Raw genomic sequence first — 19492 nt, 5'->3', positions numbered from 1 at the left:
CCCCTGGAGGCTGCCTGCTCCAAGCCCAGCATCAAAGGCAGGCAGTGGTGGCCAGTGCCTCAGGGTCCCCAGGATGGCAGCCGTGGGCTGCTCCCTTCCACCTGCTCGGCCTGGGCCGCTGCCAGGGCTCCCCTTCTGCCATATTCTTGGGGACCAGCCAGAGCAGGAGATGGGCTGAGAGAGGCTCTGGGCCACAGGGGAGAAGGGAAAACAATGTAAGGTCAGGGCATCAGGGGCTCAGACCCAGGACAGGCAGGGCGTGGGTGGGCTCCAGGAGGCTGGAGTGAGGTGCCTCCAGGAGGCCTCCCAGAAGCATGGAGCTTCAACAGGGAGTTCCCCCCCTCAGGGTTTGGGGGGGATCTCAAGGTGAGAGCTGTAGGGGACCGGTGAGAAAAAGCAACGACTTTAAAAGGAATTAGTCAGGAGGAGGTGACAGGCCCATTCTGAAGCAAGATGAATGGGTTTCAGTTGGAGAAAATGATTCTAATTTATAATCTGCTTCTTGCTGCCGCTCGCCAATTAATTCTCTATAGATACATAAATAGGCCGTGTGTTTGCTTTGCTTCAAACATAATAAACATTATACTCTGTCCCCTTCTTTTGTGCCGGTTCCTGTCACAGCATCAGTCCCCACAGCTAATTCCTCACACCTGTCTCTGCCACTCAGGGGAGCGAGGCTGCTAAGGAGGAAGTGCCCGGCTCCAGGAAACTCATGGCACCAGGAGACAAATGACGGATCCAGAAGCTGTGGGCACCTGCAGCAAGGCTGGGCTCCCCCCTAGCTCAGGAGAGGCCTAGGCAGGCAGGGAGGGCGGGGGGAAGGAGAGGGGCGGAGGGAGGGGAGCCCCCCCCAGCCTCCTATGCCACAAACTTAGGGACCATCTTCCCACTGAGGGAGGGACAGAGGGAGGAAGAGAATCAACCATCATCACTTTCTGTCCTTCCGTCATTGGCCTCAGCTCGCTGGGCTTCAGACACATGTGCCTCCTGGCTCTCAGACACACCCAGCCAGCCTCTGCTCCTGGCTTTTGCACTTGCCCAGAAGGCTCTTTCCCTAAAAAGCCACCTCCTTTGTGTCTTTCTTCATATATCTCACCTAGCAGTGAGATATTTTCCAGACCCCGCCCCCTTCCCAAAACGGGAACCTCCTCTTTGACACTCTTGGTGCCCCTTTCTTGTTTTAAATCTCTACTAAGCACTATCTAATGTACTATTTATTTTACTAATTTATCTTATTTTTTGTCTTCCTTAATTGGAATGGAAGTCCATAAGGGCATCCCCATGTTCACTGCTGTATCCTCAGTGCCTTGGGACATAGTAGATGCTCAGTAAATATTTATGGAAATGAATGAATGAGGTGGGGGTGGGATGGGAGGGAACAGCAGATGGGATCCAAAGACTGAAATGGTTTCTTGGTCCAGCTTATCATCTCACCTGACGACACCCTGGCAAAACCAAGGGGAGGGGAGGGGGATTGACTTGCCCAAGGTGACACAGTGGGTTAGTGGTGGAACAGGAACTAGGATCCCTGGCCTGGGCTGCTCTCTAAGGCAGCTCAGGCCACCTGAGAACATACACCTCACAATAATTCTTCCAGGCTGGATATTGAGAAAACTGAAACTCAAGGAGGCGTCATGACTCGCCCAAGGTCACAATTATTTATTTAGTGAAATGATTGTGTATCTATTGTGTGCCAGGCACTGTTCTAGGAGCAGTGACCCAGAAAATAAGATCCCTGCCCTCACAGAACTTACAGTCCAGAGGGAGGAATGGTCATTGGACAATTTAACAAATGAATGTAAATGCCAGGAAGTCACAGGAGCTAAGAAGATAAATAAATCAAGGTGACAAGACGGGTGAGGGCAGGGGTGAGGCGGAGTGGGGGGCACCATTGTACTTGAGAGGGGCAGGGAGACCCCCTAGAAGAAGGAGCCTGAGAAGAAACGCCATTGGCAAGAAGACAAGGCTGTGGAACAGAGCAGGGCCGGGATTTCCACTCACACGAGTCTGCTCCCAAGTGCGTGTTCTTCCCGGATCCAACTGTGTTGCCACTAAAAATGAGCATTCCGTGAGGAGTGAGATGACAGTGAGAAGACCATAAATCAAAGCAAGAAGTACTCACTTGCAGTGGATGAGTTGGGGCCTGAAATCTGAGTGGGAGCAACCCCTGGGAGCAAGGGCTGAGGCAGGGGCCTCTCAAATCGGGGTACCGTGGGAGCAAAGGCCTGGAGGAGGGAGTAGAGATGCTGAGGCAGAGCAACCTGTCTCTCGGGAAGGTGGGGGGGAAGCCCTGGTCTGTAGTGTTTGCCAATTTCCATGGTGTAAATAATCTCCAGGTGGTCAATTTCAAGGGCTTGTAAAACTGGCTTGAAAAATTCCTGAAAAATCCAACAACTGGCTTTGACGCGTCAGTCCAAGCCCACCGGGTATCAATGAGGGAGCTGGTCAGACAACATCCACCTGGGGAAAGAGCAAGGAATTGTTTCCCAAAGTATATGTGGAGCAGAGAATCCTGGACTCATAACTACAAGGGCCCTCAGCCATGGGAAATTATCCCCTGCCACTCCTCCTGCAATTTACAGAATAGAAAACAAAGGCCAAGAGAGAACCAGGAATTTGCCCCAAAACACAGAGAATTGGGGCCAGATACAGGACTGGGAGGAGACCTCAGACTCCTCAGGGTGACCAGCTCCCTCTCTGCTGCTTCTCAGAGGATCAGGAACTATGATGACCCCATCAGGCCTGACAGTCAAAGACACCCATGTGGGGCATGAAGAGGGGAAGCAACAGGGGATGTGTATTCCAGGTCCAACGGAGGACAGAAGTGGATGAGCTTAATGACATCTGGTGGGGTGGTACTTAAGCTGGGTTTTGAAGGATAAATAGGAGTTTTCCAGCGAGACAAAGGAAGAAAGAGATATCCAAGGGGGCATGAATGGCTTCATAAAAGCTCAGAGCACAATTTTTTAAAACATATACTAAAAGTATTTGGTATTACCAGGATATAAGGTTCAAGAAGGAAGTAGCAAGAGATAGAGCTGGAGGGACTTCCATGGTGGTGCGGTGGTTAAGAATCTGCCTGCCAATGCAGGGGACATGGGTTCAAGCCCTGGTCCAGGAAGATTCCACATGCCGCGGAGCAACTAAGCCCGTGAGCCACAACTACTGAGCCCACGTGCCACAACTACTGAAGCCTGCGCTCTCGAGCCTGCGAGCCACAACTACTGAGCCCATGCACCTAGAACCCATGCTCTGCAACAAAGGAAGCCACGGCAGTGAGAAGCCCGCGCACCACAATGAAGAGTAGCCCCCGCTCGCCGCAGCTAGAGAGAGCCCACGTGCAGCAAAGAAGACCCAACACAGCCAAAAATAATAAATAAATAAATTTATAAAAGAGATAGAGCTGGAGAGGTGATGCTCTGCTCCCAATACTGAAGCAGTAATGGTTGGCTTTCAGGCAATTGCAAAGAAGCTATTTTAAGATGGGTCCTCCTGCCTTATCAGAATCAGGTGAGTGAGGTGGTACAGCAAGGGCCACTTCCTCGTGGGTGAGGGCCTGCAGGGAGGGAAGGCCAGGCTTCTCCAGTGGCATGGCCTTCCTCCCTCTGCTGGAGCTCAGCAAGTCATTCACCGCATCGTGGGTCTCTCCCCTCAGCCCCCTGCTTATCCTCCTTCCCCTCCTGCTGGCTGCTCTTCTCCAGGCCAGGAATAGAACCACGCATCGGACAATCCTCAGCGGTGTTTAAATTTAATGGGCCCTCCTGCTTTTTTCCTCCTCAGCACCTGGGCTGGGCACTCTGCTGCAGCCCTGGGGAAAGGCAGGTGAATAATTCAGGAAGAGTGGAGTGTTTGAAGCACTGGAGGGGAGTGTGTGGCAGGGCTGTCTCCCTCTCCCACCCCAGGGAAGGGGTTCAGGAGGGATGGTCCAGGTGCTCAGGCCCTGTTCTACTGTCACTGTGTCTTTAGGGACTTTCAGGAAAGCCCAGGGAAGCCCTACTCCCATCTACAGGCAGCCACATGCAGCGTGGGGCCTCAGGGCTGCAGACGCTGTCTAGGGCCGAAGGGAAGGGAGGGGAAGAAGGGAAAGGCGATGGGCTGCTTTCCCAGTCGGCTGCTTGGATCTGGATCCAAAGAGAAGAAAAAGGACACAGTTTGTGTGGGAGGCAGAAGTTTGGGGTCTAGTCCCAGACTGATGTTCCAAGTGCCAGGTCAGGGGATGGGGATGCAATCAGAGATGGAGGGCTGGGCCAGGCAGGGCAGCTGGAGAGGCCTCCCAGGGCCTGGGGGCATCTCTGCTGTCCATGGTGCTCCTGCAGGCTGGGTCTCGGCGGCTTGGACCCAGACTTGGACAAGCTCTCCTCGCCCAGAAGTTCCCCAGGCACTGGGCTCCTTCTTCCACGTCAACCCAAACTATCCCTCCGCAAACAAAGCAGGCTTTCCATTTTCTAGCTTTGGCAACTTTCCAGCCATTTTCATTCCTTCCTTCCTTCACTCATTAACAAATATTTATTGAGCATCTACTATGTGGTATCCACAGGAGTCAGCAGTGAACAAAACAGACTCAGTCTTTTTTTTTTTAAAGAAAAAATTATTTATTTATGTTTGGCTGTGTTGGGTCTTTGTTGCTGCGCGTGGGCTTTCTCTAGTTGCAGCGAGTGGGGGCTACTCTTCTTTGTGGTACACGGGCTTCTCATTGCGGTGGCTTCTCTTGTTGCAGAGTACAGGCTCTAGGCACGCGGACTTCAGTAGTTGTGGCACACAGGCTCAGTAATTGTGGCTCGCGGGCTCAGTAGCTGTGGCTCGCAGGCTCGAGAGCGCAGGCTTCAGTAGTTGTGGCACGTGGGCTCAGTAGTTGTGGCTCACGGGCTTAGTTGCTCCGCGGCATGTGGGATCTTCCTGGACCAGGGCTTGAACCCATGTCCCCTGCATTGGCAGGCGGATTCTTAACCACTGCACCACCAGGGAAGTCCCCAGACGCACTCTTTGAATCCTGGAGCTTGTTTTCCATCCCTGCACTCTCTCCCTTGAGGAGAAGCGAGAGGGAGCCTGGCTTTAACCCCTGTTCTGTCACTGACTTGCTCTGAATCTCTGGCTGGTCACTTTCCCCCTCTAAACTTTCCCCATCTAGAGCATGCGGCTGATAATCCCACATTACCGAGTTGTTGTTCTCCTTATTAATTACAGCAAACATTTATTCTAAGTCCTTACATGGATTCGCTCATTCACCCAGCCCTTTGGCCTAAGCACTGTTATCACCACGCCCATTTTACCTATGAGGAAACTGAAACGTGGAGAGGTGAAGTCACTTGCCCAGGATGACACAGCCGGTAAGTGGGGTGATGGGTTTTGAACCCAGACAGTGTGAACCCAGGATGAACGCGATGGGGTGTTTAAATGCGCAGCGAGCGTTCCGGCTCCACTGCAGGCTCGCAGCCCGCCGGCTCTCTCCCGGGCGCGGGGCCTCCCCCCACTTCACCCCCGCCCCGCCCCGCCCCCTGCGCTCCAGTCGCCCCGGTGCAGGAAGCCTGGGGTCTGTAGAGGCTCAGAGCGCCTGCGAGCCCCTCGTGAGGGGCCCTGCATCCCCGCCTGGGTCCAAGGTCCCTTCCTGGGAGGGGCTGCGGGGGGCGCCCTGACTGCCCCCCCCCAACGCCCACCGGCGGGCTGGCGGCCTCAGTCCCCGCGCTGACATTTCTTTGGTTGTTCATGTCACAGGCCCTTCAGTCTGCGCAGTTTTACAAATGTGCTGGCGAGATGAAAGGCGCCGGGAACAGCGACTGGAGAGCAAGTTCGGAAAAGCTTTTAACTTCCGGCTTCTAGAGACAAAACGCGAGGAGGGGGAGGAAAGGAGGGATGGGGTGGAGGGGAAAATAGAGGGAGAGGAACAGAGGAAGAGAGTGGGGGAAAGGCGGAAAGGGAGGGAGGGAGGAGGGAAGGCAGGGGAGGCATTGAGAGCAGAGAAGGAGGGAGGAGAGACAGAGGGAGGAGGATGGGGACAGAGAGAGCCAGGATAGGACAGGTGAAGTGGAGGCAGAGGGAGACTGAGGGAAAGGGACAGAGATAGAAAAAGACAGGGAGACACAGAGAGAAAGAGGCAGAGAGAATGAGGGAGGGTGGACAGATGGAGTAGGGAGTGGCTAGAAAAGACAGACACAGAGACACAGCTAGGGGGAGAGAGAGAAAGAAAGAACAGCCAGAGAGAAGAATAGAAGGACAGGTAGAAACAGACAAATAAGGAGACAGACACTAAGAGAGAAAGAGTCAGGGAGACCCAGAAACACTGATGAACAGAAGGAGACAGAGGGGGGTTGAGCAGGGGAGACAGACAGCGGGTGAGAAGGCAACAGGCAGACATAAAGAAATGAACAAGGAGATAGAGAGATAGAGAAGGGCTGCAGGTGAAGACAGAGAGAAGTGAGGCCCTGTGGGCTCCAGCCACGGTGTAAGGAAATGTGGAAAAGGAGAGGAGAGCCAGGGAGTAGGGCAGAGCCTGGAGCTGAGGGCCGTCTGCCCGCCTCCTTGACACCTGTTCAAACTCTTGAGCAGACCCTGCCATTAAGGCGTTCAGGCTGGAGCAGCTGTTCTCAGTTGTGTGTGTGTCGGGGTGGTGGTGGTGACTTTGCCTCTCAGGGGAGGTTTGGCCACGTTGGGACACATTTTTGGTTGTCACATCGGGGCTGGGTAGGGGGGATTGATGGATGTGCTGGCACTAGTGAGTAGAGGGCAGGGGTGTTGCTAAGCACCCTGCAACATACAGGACAGCCTCCCACAGCAAAGAATTGTCTGACCCAAAATATCAATAGTGCCAAAGTGGAGAAACCCTGGGCTAGAGGGAGGGGAATATTTATGGACCCGGGTGACTACTCAAAAGGAAAACATGCTCAGCGTCTCAGGACGGTGTTGGAAGCATCTGATATAAGTGAAAGGAGGACTTTTACAAACCCCTTCTCTGGAATCATTCTAGCCCTTCCCCCCACCCTCTCCCACCCTTCCTTATCCCATCCCCATGCCTAGCAGAGCAGCATCTCCCTTATAAGTAAGCTCACCAGGCTATAATGTAATCATGCACAGGTTCGGACCTCTAACTGAGCACCTACAATGCATTAGGCATGTTGCTTGCCTGGGGAGGTATGGCACACCAGTTTAGTATGTGGGCTCTGGTGTGGTTGGGATCCCAGTTCTGCCACAAACTACTTGTGTGACCTGGGGCAAGTTTAGAGTTTTTCTGTGCCTCAGTTTCCACATCTCTAAATGTGTGTGTTGGTTGGTGTGAGAATCAAATGAAATGATCCATGTAAGCAATTAGCACAGGGCTTGACGCGTGGCAAAAGCTTGCTAAATGCTAACGATTGTTATTATCATGTCATTTTATCTGCACGAGGATGCTGAGGGAAGTGGCTTGCCCAATACCACACAGCCTGCTCTCAGCCCAGTGTGCTTCCTCTGTCACACTACACAACCTCTTGCTGCCCCGTCACACTGCAGCAGAAGTCCCTGCTTACCTTCTCCCAGACCAGAGTGCAAGGTCAGGCCCAAGTGTCACGCACCAACCTGATCTCGCCACTTGCCAGCTGTGGGAGCTTGACATTTCAGCACTTGGTGCCTCTGTTTCCCCATTTGTAAAATGGGGCTCATACTGGTTAGTATCTGATTGTTGCGAGGACTTAAAAGCAAAATCATGGCATACAGGAAGTGTTCAGTCATGGCTGATGGTGACCTCAGTGTGTCCAGAGCCTAGCATAGTGCCTGGCCCAGAGTGGATGTTCAGAGGTTTGTTGGAGGAAGGAAGGATTAGAGCAAACCCGGGAGATCTAATAAAGAGTCATGGGGAGAGGAGAGAGATCAAAAGAAAGATGCATGAGGAGTTCATTCAATGAACATTATGGAGCACCTACTGTGTGGATGCAGGTGTGAGAGCAACAGTGTCCCAGGCCAGAACAACCTGTGGACAATTAAACAGGTCTGACTCCTAAGATGAGCGGCACACAGCAGGGCCTGGAGGGAGAGGAAGGGAGAGCGGGGTAGCTGGAGCAAATGGCCAAAATGAGTCGGAGGGGAGGAAGAGAACAGAAAGTGAGGAGATGCCTCTGGAAGGGCTGGCCTCGGGTCTCTGAAAGCATGAAAGAGTGGAGGCTAAGAATAGAGAGGAGAGGGGAGGCGAGAGGCGAGAGAAGGAGGGGACGATACAAAGACAGGGCTGGGAGAGATCAATGAAGGGGAATAAACCTAGAGAAGGACTTAAGGGAGGGAACAGGCTGGCGAGATGGAGAATAAATCTCAAAATAAATAAAAGGGTGACAGAGTTTAGTGGGAGGGGCTAGAGGGGCAGCCATGAGAGAGGTGATTTCAATCACCAGGGAGCAGAGAGAAGGACCAGGACATGGGGATGGAGATGGAAATTAGGGAAGGAGGCAAAGGAGGAAGCAGGATGGGGTGAGGTAGAGCCTGGGTCCCTAAGGACCCACAGGACTCCAGGGGCCTGGGGCTCCCTGCTCCCTCTTGGCTTTGAACTTCATACATCATTCTGTGTCTGGTCAGTGACAGCACGGCAGGACAGAGGCGTATGGGGGTCTTGGCTCCTCCTATCCTTCACCCCCTATCCAACAGCCCTGGGGGGCTCCTAAGGGGACATCCAATCCAAGAAAAAGAATGGGTCTATGGAACTCATGGGTCCTAGCCCACCAGCAACAACCTCATACTGAGAGCTAAGGGGCCAGGGGTCTCCTCCATTAGGCCTCATCCTAGAGAGATGGGACTAGAGAAAGCCATGCAGCCAGCAGAAAGAAACTGGGCCAGGCAGAAAAACCTCAGGCAGCGGGCTAGCTGGATTTGAAAGAGAGTGGAAAATCCACCTGCACCGTGTTTCAGGGCAGGGGAGGGGCTGGATGGGGGCGGGGGGATTTTATTGGGAGGCTCTGGGGGCCAAGGTGGCGCTAAATTTAGGATGGGGATGTCTTGCCTGTTTACTTTGTTGGTTGCAGGATGTCCAGCATCCCATCCCCCACCCCCAAGAGGAAAAGCCCCCGGGACACTTGACCTCGCACCTCCCTTGAGATTGGGCCCCCAGCCTCAACGCGCAGCGACTGCTTCTGAAACTGGCGGGTCAGTGCGGGGGGGCGGGGGTCCTTCTTGGCAGCCAGCCAGGGGCGGCCACTGGAGAAACCTGCCCCCACTCTCCACTGCGCCCCCCTCCTCTGAAGCCGGCCTCCCATAGTAGTGGGAAGAAAAGGTGGAACCCTGGACAAAGTAAAGTCAAGTGGTGAAGGGTCGAGTCTCAAACTGGGTGTCTCCAGAGGAGCTGCCAAGCTGAGGGAGATGGTGCCCCTCCTGGGGGCGCTCCCTTCGCGTGGATCTGCGGTTGGAAAAAGGAGGGGTGCCGTCCCCCGGGGGTTCCTGGAACGAGGCCGCCGACGGGACTGAGAGGCCGGCCCCTCCCGGCGGGGGAGGGGCTCCATCCGGGGGCGGGGGCCGGGGCTCCCCGGCTTCGGCGTTCGGGCCGGGCGACAGCCTGCGGCTCGGCGCGGCGCTGCGCTCCGGCCGGGCTGGCGCTGCATTCTCCGAGTCTCCACCAGAGGCTGCGGGAGCTGGGAAGGGATCCGTCCCTTGCACACTTCCCCCCTAGTCAGACACGCACGCTCCCTCGCTCCCGCTCGCTCACTCCCTCGCTCTCCCTCGCTCACACACACGCGCGCACACGCCGCCGCGGCTCCCTCTCTCGCTCCCGCTCTCCCTCCGGCTCCTCCGGGCGGCCGCCGGGCTCCGGACTCGCCCGTCAGCGCCGGGGCTCCCGCCCCACGCAGCGTCCCGAGGCTGCAGGACTGGGAGAGCCCCGGGCCGCTCCCCGAGGTAAGAGCGCGGGGTGCCGCGGGAGGGGCGGCCGGATCGCCGCCGAAGGGAGGCTGCCCAGCCGGGAGGGAGCCCCCTGGCCGGCGGGAGCCGCCCGGCAGGCGGCGCGGGGGGGCGAGCCTCCCGCCGCAGGAGGAGCCCGGGTGCCCGCGCCCGGGCCCCGCGCGCCCCCTCCTCTCGGCGGGGCGGGCAGGGAGGGAGTTTCCCACGTCCAAACTTTCCCCGGCGCGGAGCCGAGCCGCCTCTCGGCCCGGAGCCATTGGTCCCCGCCCGCCCCCCACCCCATCCGCCGCGCGCCCCGGAGCCTCTGGGATCCCGGCGGGTCGCCGGGTGGCAGCGCCGGGGGCCAAGCCCGCGCGCCGAAAGGGGCTGGAGAGGTGGCGCACAGCCTCGACACGGGGACGGGGACCCAGGCGTTCCCGGCGCCCCCCACCCTCTTCTACCAGGTTTCGGCTCCCGGGCCCCTCCCAGAGGCGGGGTCCGAGCCGGGAAATAACAGCACGGCGTGATTGTGTGCGCGGGTGTGTGTGTGTGTGTGCGCGCGCGAGGTCGTGCCGCGTCCGGGGGCACCCAGAAGCTGATTCAAGCCGCGGCAACACGCGCGGCTGCGGCCACCTCGGGAGGAGGGGGAGAGCTGGCCCACGGGGACCCCCCGCCGGCCCCACCAGCGCGACCTCTCTACCCTGGGGCCGTCGGGCCGGTGAGCGAAGGGCAGCGCTGCCCTCTCCCCTAGTATCTGGCTCCGGCCACACTGTCCCTTCAACGGAATAAGGACAGGGCCGACAGCCTCACGTCCAAAGGGAGCGTCACTTGGGACTGACCCTAGGGGGCCCGGGCGCTGATGAGGGAGTTGTGGATTGTGTGGGCGCGCTGGGTGCTGGGCGGCCCGCAGAGGGCACAGTCGGGACCCATCTTACTAGGGCCTCCAGACTTGACCTCCCCTCTCCCTCTTCCCTGGGGCTGCCAGGCCCCTGCCCCAGCCAGGGCGTGGGGGGGTGGGGCTGGAGACCACCAGGCGGGGCCGCAGCAGGAGGAGCTAATCCGGAGTCCCTCGGGGTCTCCCCGAGCTGCAGGGGCACCCCCTGGTGGCGGGCAGAGAAGCCGCCGTTTCCAACACTCGCGCTTCTGGGAACCCTCGTGTCTTCTCTACCACCCCTCTGGGCCTGGCCTAGGGTTGCCCAAACCAACTCTTTTCTGTGTCTGACTCCAGCTTTCTCTGGGTCTCTGGGTCTGGCCAAGGTGCCCCGATCACCGGCAGCGGCTCATCTGAGGGATTTACCTGCTGCCAGCCCTCTGTCGGCCCCTTCTGCGAGGTTCTGGATCTTATTCTCTTTCTCCCCCACTAGTCAGCGCCACTGCCCTACATCAGCATCACCATTGCCTTGGAACCCATAGGCTCCTCCCTAACCATCATGGCTCTCTGTCCCTCATTAGTACCCCATATATTTGTCCATCAGTGCCCACTCCGTCCCCCTTAATTACCCCTATTCAACGGTCGTTTTGGGGATTCGGTCTCTACACCCATCCTTTGCTCTTTGCCCATCTATGACCATTTCTCCTCCACCCATCTTCCATCCTGCCTGCCTCAGTTTCCCTCTGCAGCAGTCACCCCCTCCCTGGCCCAGCTACTTCTCCAGCCCCTATTCCTCTCCATCTCCCAGTGTCTGGGATGCTTCTCTTCCATTCCTCCTCGAAGGGAAGGCCATTGTCGACATTTTAACCCTGCTTCCTAGGGGTGTCTGCGTACCCACCTGAGACCACGCCCTCCAGTGCCTGTGGGACAGGTGCTTTGCAAAAGCAGCCAGGTCTGTCTCAACCAAGGGGCAGCTGCCTTTCCTGAGAAGCCCTCTCAGCTGGCTCCTGGCGATGAGGAGCCCCCTCCCCTATTCCTGACTGTGAGCACATTAGAGACCCTTGGACCCCGCTCTTTCCCCTTTCAGAATCCCAGGTCACACCGTAAGCTATAGCCAGAGACAGAATAGGAACCCAGGTGTCCTGACTTCCAGGCCTTACCAATTCTCCTTATATGTCGGGCAGGTCTGGGGGGAGACGAAACAGTTTTCTGCCTTCACACTGCAAGCAGAACGAGAAGACCCCTGCTTACATGAAAGAGGTGTTTAAATGAGACCTGCATGCTCCTCCGCCAGTACCCAGGGAAAGCCGTTGAAATCCCTTTTGCAGAGAAGCCTAAATAACACACTGAGGATGCAGCTCGGCCCCTAAATGTTCAGCGTTACCCCCGGCAAGTCCCAGCCCTTCTATAAAAAGTGTGTGTGCACGGAGGGGGTGGCTGTGATCTCCAGCCGTTTCAGTTGGTCTGGAATAATTGTGTCTGGAGGCAGGACTTCCAATTCCCCAGCCATTTCCCAAGGCTCTGCTTTTTCCGAGGCCTTCTCAGGAGCTCTGTGCTCCACGGCCCTCTGAGGGGGGCTGGGCAGGGACCCCAGGAGGGTCTGTCTCCTCTGAGGTAGCGAAGTTTGGAGCTGCTAGTTTTTTCACCACATGGGCGATAGGAGTCAGCCAATTAAATCTCCTTGCCTCTCTCTCTGTTCTTTTTTTTTTTCGGTTTTCTCCTTTTTCTTCCATCAGGAAGCTCCATTCGGAAATATAGCCTCAGGTATTCCGAGAGAGAGAGAGAGAGAGAGAGAGAGACAGAGACAGAGAGACAGAGAGAGACAGAGAGACAGAGACAGAGAGAGAGAGAGAGACAGAGAGACAGAGATTCCCGTTTATATAACTCCAGCAGCAGCCAGTGTGGCTCGGCCTGCGAGGGGGCGGGAGCTGAGGATGGAGTCAGTGTTGTTCCAGGAAAGAGACCCTAAGGAGTTTCCTTGGGCTGGGGTCTCAGGCCTGGGGGCTTCCCCATCCTGTCTTGGGGCAACCCAAACAGGGCGCTAGGGACTGGGGACAAGGAATCCACCCCTGTCAGTCCAAGAGGAGACCCAGGCCTCAGGCCAAGCTCAGGAAGAAAAGCTTCATGCCCCCAGAGAAGGTGCTGTACCCTTCATGCCTCCCACCTCCCACACCCCCATGGGACTCTTCAGAGTGCCCTTAAGATGGAGCTTTTGACTAGAGGCCTTTGCTTCCTGGAATCTTGTGTTTTGTTATAGGCCTCTCTAGAGAAAGCCTAGATTTTTTTTTCAAACTACCAAGGACAGGCTCTGACCTCAACTTTTTCATCAGAGCAACGGGCATAATTGAATTTTGTCTTTTCTCCCATGAAGGAGACAAGGACTAACAAGAAACTTGTTTGCAAAATGGTCTGAGCTCTAGGTATCTGCCTGCATGTTTTTCTCATTGAGAATGATGCAGAGTGGCTGCCGAGACAATGTGGATGGAGGCATGGCTGTCTTGTACAGTTGGGTAGGTTGCTGACTGTCCAAGGGGACTCAGTACAAGAGACTAGGGGCTGAAATCCATCCTAAGCTCCACTCAACAAATCAGGTGCCCTAAAGGCAGACTGTGTCCTTCCTTTGGGGGAAGGGCCACCATTCTCTAATTTGCAAAATAGGTTTCATATACCCTCTGGCTATGGGCCTGTAGCACTACGTGCCCCCAGAGGAGGATACTTTTTTAAATTCCCACAGAGTTGCCCCACTGGCGGTTAAGGATATACACACTACTTACTCTTTAGCCCAATTCTCTAACAGCGTGGACACCCTTCTGGATACGGTAGTCTGGGTCTGAACACATGGTGTGCAGGGACCTGGAGGGATTCCCTTCCTGCCCCATGTCTCCTTCCATGCCCCATCGGCAGGCCCCTTCCTGCTGTCACATAGAGATTAAGATGGGAGCTTCAGACCCACAGCCTTCAGCCATCCACTGCTACTAGCTCCCTCTTTCGTGTAATATAAATAGCTGATTAAGAACATGGGCATTGGGGTCAGACTAGCTTGGATTTGTGACTTGCTGGCTGTGTGACTTTGGGAAAGTTACTTTGCCTCTCTGAGCCTCAGTTGCCTCCACTGTGAAATGGGGGGAAATGGTAATACCTGCCTTATCAGGTTGTTGTGAGGATTACATGAGTATGTGTGGCGCTTAGCACAGTGCCTGACACACAGGACACTCAAACGATGAGGCAGTTTTGTTACTGTTACCATCCTCTGTTTGTGTCCCTTGGTTTCCGCGGGGCTGAAGGCAGCTGTTCCTCTGTTTGGTTTTGTGCGTGACTTTGGCTGCCTGCACCCCTGCAGGAGGGTGAAGATGAGTCGGGACCACCAGGATCTGTCTCTGACCTCAGGATCCTTCAAGGGACTGGCCAGTGCCTGCAGGTGGCTGGGGCATCAGAACACGTTCTAGATTCCCAGATTCATTTCACCCTAGTCTCTACCTCTTTTTTCTTCTCCCATCCATCCCACGATCCCTGCTCTGGCTCAGACCTCACCGGCTCTGCCTAAGCCGTTGTGGCAGCCTCCTCCCTGGCCTCCCAGCCTCTGATCCCCTCCCTACCACAATCCCTGCTGCAGAAGAGCGATCTTTCTCCAACGCAGGTGGGATCGTGTCACTTGCTTGATTAAAACTCTCCTATGTCTCCCCATCGCCTGCTGAATTAAGTCCGGACTCTGCACCGTGACATTCAAGGTCCTTGTAATCCGTCTGCATCTTCCTTTATCTCCCACTGTGCCTCCAATCCGACACTCCTGCATTCAGCCACACCTGCCCTTCTACCTGAATGCCCTTCCCCCGAAGATCTTTGAAAGCATTAAAGACCCAATTCAAATAGTACCTTGCGTCCACCCAGCCAGTCAGTCTAACAGTCCATCCATTTATTATCCAGTTTAAAATATACTTTCACACATCCATATTAGATGTTTACTCTGTGCTAAGCGTTGTGCTAAATGCTAGAGATACAACGGAGAACAAGCAGACACGATCCCAGCCGACAGGAATCTGATGGTCCTGGGAAGGAGACAGACAATTAAACAATTCTCATAAGCCATGATAAGAGCCAATGAGGGGCCAGCATTTGCTTCCAGGAGGAAGTGGTGGTTAAGCAGAGACCTGCAGGTTGATTGGCAGCTATCTAGGAGATGAAGGGGGCGGGGCAGTGGGAAGATGGGAACAGGCTCCAGGCCAAGGAGTGCAAGGTCCAGAGCTGAGAGAGAATATTGGAGGAGCTGCAAGTTCAGTGGCTGAAATGGAGCACAGAGAGCTTGGGGTCCAGGTGCTGGGGTTACAGGAAAGGAGGCCAGTGAAGTGGGTGGAAGCCCGGTCCTGTGGGTCTAGAGAGCCACGAGGAGGAGCTTGGACTGCATCCTGAGAGCCGTGGGGAACCACTGAGGGGTTTTCAGCAGGAGAGTGGCATGATGGGATTGCCTTGAGAAGCCTCACTTTGCTGCTGGATGGAGAACGGATTGCTGGGGAAGATGGGGTCCAGAGCTGCCAGTGGCCAGGTCTGGGGAGTAGAGGAGGATGGTGAGGTTGGAGGAGTAGAATGGGCAGGGCTGGGAGATTTGGTAGATGTGGGGGACAGGAAGAGTCCTTGTTTCTGACTTGGGAAGCTATGTGGGTCTTCAAGAGGTAGAGACCAGCTGTGGACAGAGTGTATGTGAGATGCTGGTGGGACATGCAGTGGAGATGCCTGATGGACAGTTGTGCAGAAAAGACTGGGGCACCCTGAGAGTTCTAGGCCAGAAATAGATCTTTGAAGCCACAAGGGTGGATGAGATCCCCCAGAATAAGTCTGTAGAATGCAAAGAACCTTGAGGGACCCTCAGATTTCAAGGACAGGTACATCCCGGGAAGCCTTCTCTGATCCATCCAGGCACAGATGACTTCCATCTACACTGAGCCCCCTAGAAATTAGTTTAGGTTTTGTTTTGTTTTGTTTTGTTTTCCCTGTCTGCCTTGTATCATCGACTGGCTCCACAGTTCTTAACCAGGAGTGATTTTGCCCCCAGGGGACATTTGGCAATGTCTAGTGACCTCTGGTTGTCACAGCTGGGTAAGAAGCTGCTACTGGCATCTAGTGGGTAGAAGCCAGGGATGCTGCTAAACACCCTGCGATGCACAGGACAGGCCCCACAGCAAAGAATTATGCAGCCCCAAGTGTTGATAGTACAGAGGTTGAAAAACCCAGCCATGGATGAGAAGATCCTGAAGACAGGCTCTGGGTTGTTTACATTTTGGTCTCCCCAGGGTCTAGCACGGCATATGACATATGGCTCACTACCCTCCCTGAATCAAATTTGGGCTTGAGGAGGGGGCCTCAGTCCATGCAGCAGTGAAGCCTACAATGCTTAAGTCCCAACCCTACCCAGGGTTGCCTGGCCCATCTCCAGCATCCTGGACCAGCCCACGATACAGGATGGAGGGAAGGATGAGCCGATGGGGCAAACCTGCTGAAACGCTGCCAGAGACCCCAGAGATTGAGGGCATGTTGCTGTGTATATTTTGCCAGCCTCATTTTTTTCCTTGTCTTGTTAACTTCTGTCATTTCTTTATCTCCCAAGTGAATATATGTTATTTTTTTTAACAGGCAAGTTACAGATAAACAATAGGAGAAACGTGACAACCTACTGATTAAGAGCACGGGCTCTGGAGTCAGAGAAAGCCAAGTTTAAATCCTGGCTCTGCCACTTACTAACTAACGGAGTGAGCCTCTGTTTCCTCGTCTGTAAAATGGTTTTAATGAACCTGCCTTGTAGGATTGTAGGGAAGAGTAAATGAGACGATATAGACAAAGGGTTTAGCCCAGCGCTGGGCTTGTAGGAAGTCTTCAATACAGAGTCACTACATATGTGTATGTGTGTGTAAATGTATATGTATGTATGTACATGTATGTGTCTTTTTGTATATGAAAGCATTTTTAATTAGCCATGATCCACCATTTGGCTGACATTTCAGTGCATATCCTTCTGCCATACATGGATTTTTAAAAAATAAAAATGGCATCTTGCTTTATACATAGGCCTTTGTAACCTGCTTTTTTCACTCTATAATATATTGTGAATGTCTTGCCGTTTCGATAAATACACATCTACATCATCATTTTTTAAGAGCTGCATGGTTCTCCATTGTGTGGCTGGACCGTAATTCATTCAACCAGCCCCCACAGTTGGACATTTGGGTTGTTTCCAGTCCTTCGCGATTACAAACAATCCTGCAATGAACATCCTTGTACAAACATCTTCACGCTCTTGTCCGATGATTTCCTTGGGGACCACTTGGACATATTTGGCAGGAGCCATGTGGCCCTGACCAGATTCCTCGAGTAGAAGCCCTTGGGCCCAGGAAGGAGGTGGCTGGGGGTCCCCGGGGAAGGGAGAGGATGCCCGATGGCAGAGAACTGTTTTGGCCCCTGGAAAGCAGGTTCTGATGTTAAGACTGGGCTTCTCTATGAGTGGAAACAGCCCCACCCTATCTCTCTGTTGTCACTGTGGTGCTTGCAGAGTGCGGCACCGGGGGTGAGGAGGTGGGCTCTGTGTGTGCGTGATGGGCAGAGTGACAGATACCAGGCAGGTGGGGACACAAGGTGGAGGGGCCCCAGGCAGGCTGATGGATGGGTAGCTGAGGCAGACGGATACAGGTCAGTGGGCAGACAAGATGATGGGCAGTGATGGGCTGAAAAGATTCAGGGGACCAGACACAGGACTGTGGCCTCCCAGTGGAGCCCACAGGAAGCAGAAGCTGAAATCCTGTATTCAGGGGCATGGGGGGAGTTCCTGGGGGATGCAGCCAGGCCCCGAGGCCAAGAGGCTCCCAGGGATTCTTCTATCATCCAAGCATCTGTTTAGGGTTAGGCATGTCAGAGCTGGAAGGATCTTTAGTGTGGATGGGCCCGACCCTATTATGCAGAAGGGGAACTGAGGCCCTGGGGGAGAAGGGAACTTGCCTAGGGTCCTACAGTGTCTCAGCAACAGACTTAGCCCCTTGACTGTAATTCAGTCCATTATCATTTCCGTTTTTTGAAATGATCCTCTCACCTGGGCTTGAAAGGAAGGGGACCAGGTTGGCAGAGAGGCAGGTTATGGCTCAGCGGGGGAGGGTGCTGGGAGGTCAGAGTGAGCCTGGTCATGAATTTCTCCATCTATCCCCCTCCCACGATTGTATTTGTGCCACCCTACTGTGGGCTGTTGAAAGCACAGACCCACTGTGTCTCTGCCACTTACTAGCTGAATGACCGCAGATAAATTGCCCCACCCGTGCCTCAGCTTCCTCGTCTGTACCTACCTCAGAGGTTTGTTGAGAGGATTACAGGAGTTAATAAAGTCCTTAGAACAGTGCTGGGACCATCCTAAGTGCTCCATGAGCCTTAATTACTAATATTCCACTATTTTGCCCTTATTTTTTTCCTTTGAATTCTGTATGTGTCATTGTGCATACTCACAGGCACCTCCACGAGCACGCTGTATCCCCTTGAAGGCAAAGAATGTGTCTTTCTCATCCTGTATCTCATCTTCACCTCTCACCACCAGGGCCCTCTAGCCAGCTGGGCACGTACATAGTAGGTGCTCAGTAAATGCGTCTTGAAGTGGCTTGTGGACTATATCTGGTTGAAGGGATTAGGGAAGTTTCATCAGAGGGTGGCGGCCGGCCGTGGAGCTGTGTGTTGGGGTCTAGGATGGCTTTGCGGCGGTAGAGGCAGCAGCGTGGGCATCCCAGGTGGGGGGACAGCATGAGAGAAGCGGGGAGGCTTGGTGAACGTCTGGTGACAGATCATTGCCTGCTGTGACCAGAGCACCGAGACCATAAAAGGGAGGAACGAGAGAGGCTGAGAAAGGGGGGATTCAGCAGAATTCAGAAGGGTGGGCCTCCAGGCCGGGGGATGCAGGCCATGGGGAGCTATTGACTAGAGCTTTAGGGAGATCACGCTGATGGCATTGTTTTAGGATCGACTTGAAGGCAAGAGAAAGGAAGCAGCAGGCAGGGGCAGCTGAAATCGTCCCGGAGACAAGTGAGGTTGGGGCTTGAATGAGGTCGTGGAGAACAGCCACCAGAGGGAAAAGGCACCGAGGAAATAGGATCAACATGACTGCTGGGGGCCTCCCCGGTTGCGCAGTGGTTGGGAGTCCGCCTGCCGATGCAGGGGACGCGGGTTCGTGCCTCGGAGCGGCTGGGCCCGTGAGCCATGGCCGCTGGGCCTGCGCGTCCGGAGCCTGTGCTCCACAGCGGGAGAGGCCACAACGGTGAGAGGCCCACGTACCGCAAAAGACAAAAAAAGGAAACATGACTGCTGGTCGTGGAAGATGAGGGAGACAGAGAAGTAAAAAATGATGGTCTGAAGCCTGGGTGTCTGGAGGAACTGGGGCGCCGTCAACCACTTTGGGGGTCTATATTTGGGAGGTATGGGGAAAAGCTGAGATGCCAGCTAAGGTTCATCCATCCAGCCTCCCATATAAGCCATCCATCCATCCACCATCCAATCCATCTTCCTTCTGCCCACCCGCCTCCATTTAAACATCCATCTGCCCAGTCTACCCCTCCTTCCCCCTCCTCCACCCCTCTATCCATCCACCCGTCATCCACCACAGAGGTACCACTGCCTTTCTTTCCATCTTCTGCTATCCATTTATCCACACTCATTCATCCATGATCCTCCAACTTATTCATCCATCCAAGTTACATTTCTTGTGAGCCTACAATGTGCCAGGCTCTGGTAAAATCTTATCACAAGGCTTGAGAGATGCTTGATTGATAATAAAGATAG

This window comes from Delphinapterus leucas, chromosome 15 (genome assembly GCF_059928025.1).
Source record: "Delphinapterus leucas isolate spDelLeu-1000000601 "Yukka" chromosome 15, BTC_Dleu_Yukka2, whole genome shotgun sequence".
Taxonomy (NCBI): domain Eukaryota; kingdom Metazoa; phylum Chordata; class Mammalia; order Artiodactyla; family Monodontidae; genus Delphinapterus; species Delphinapterus leucas.
This window is presented reverse-complemented; position numbering follows the sequence as displayed.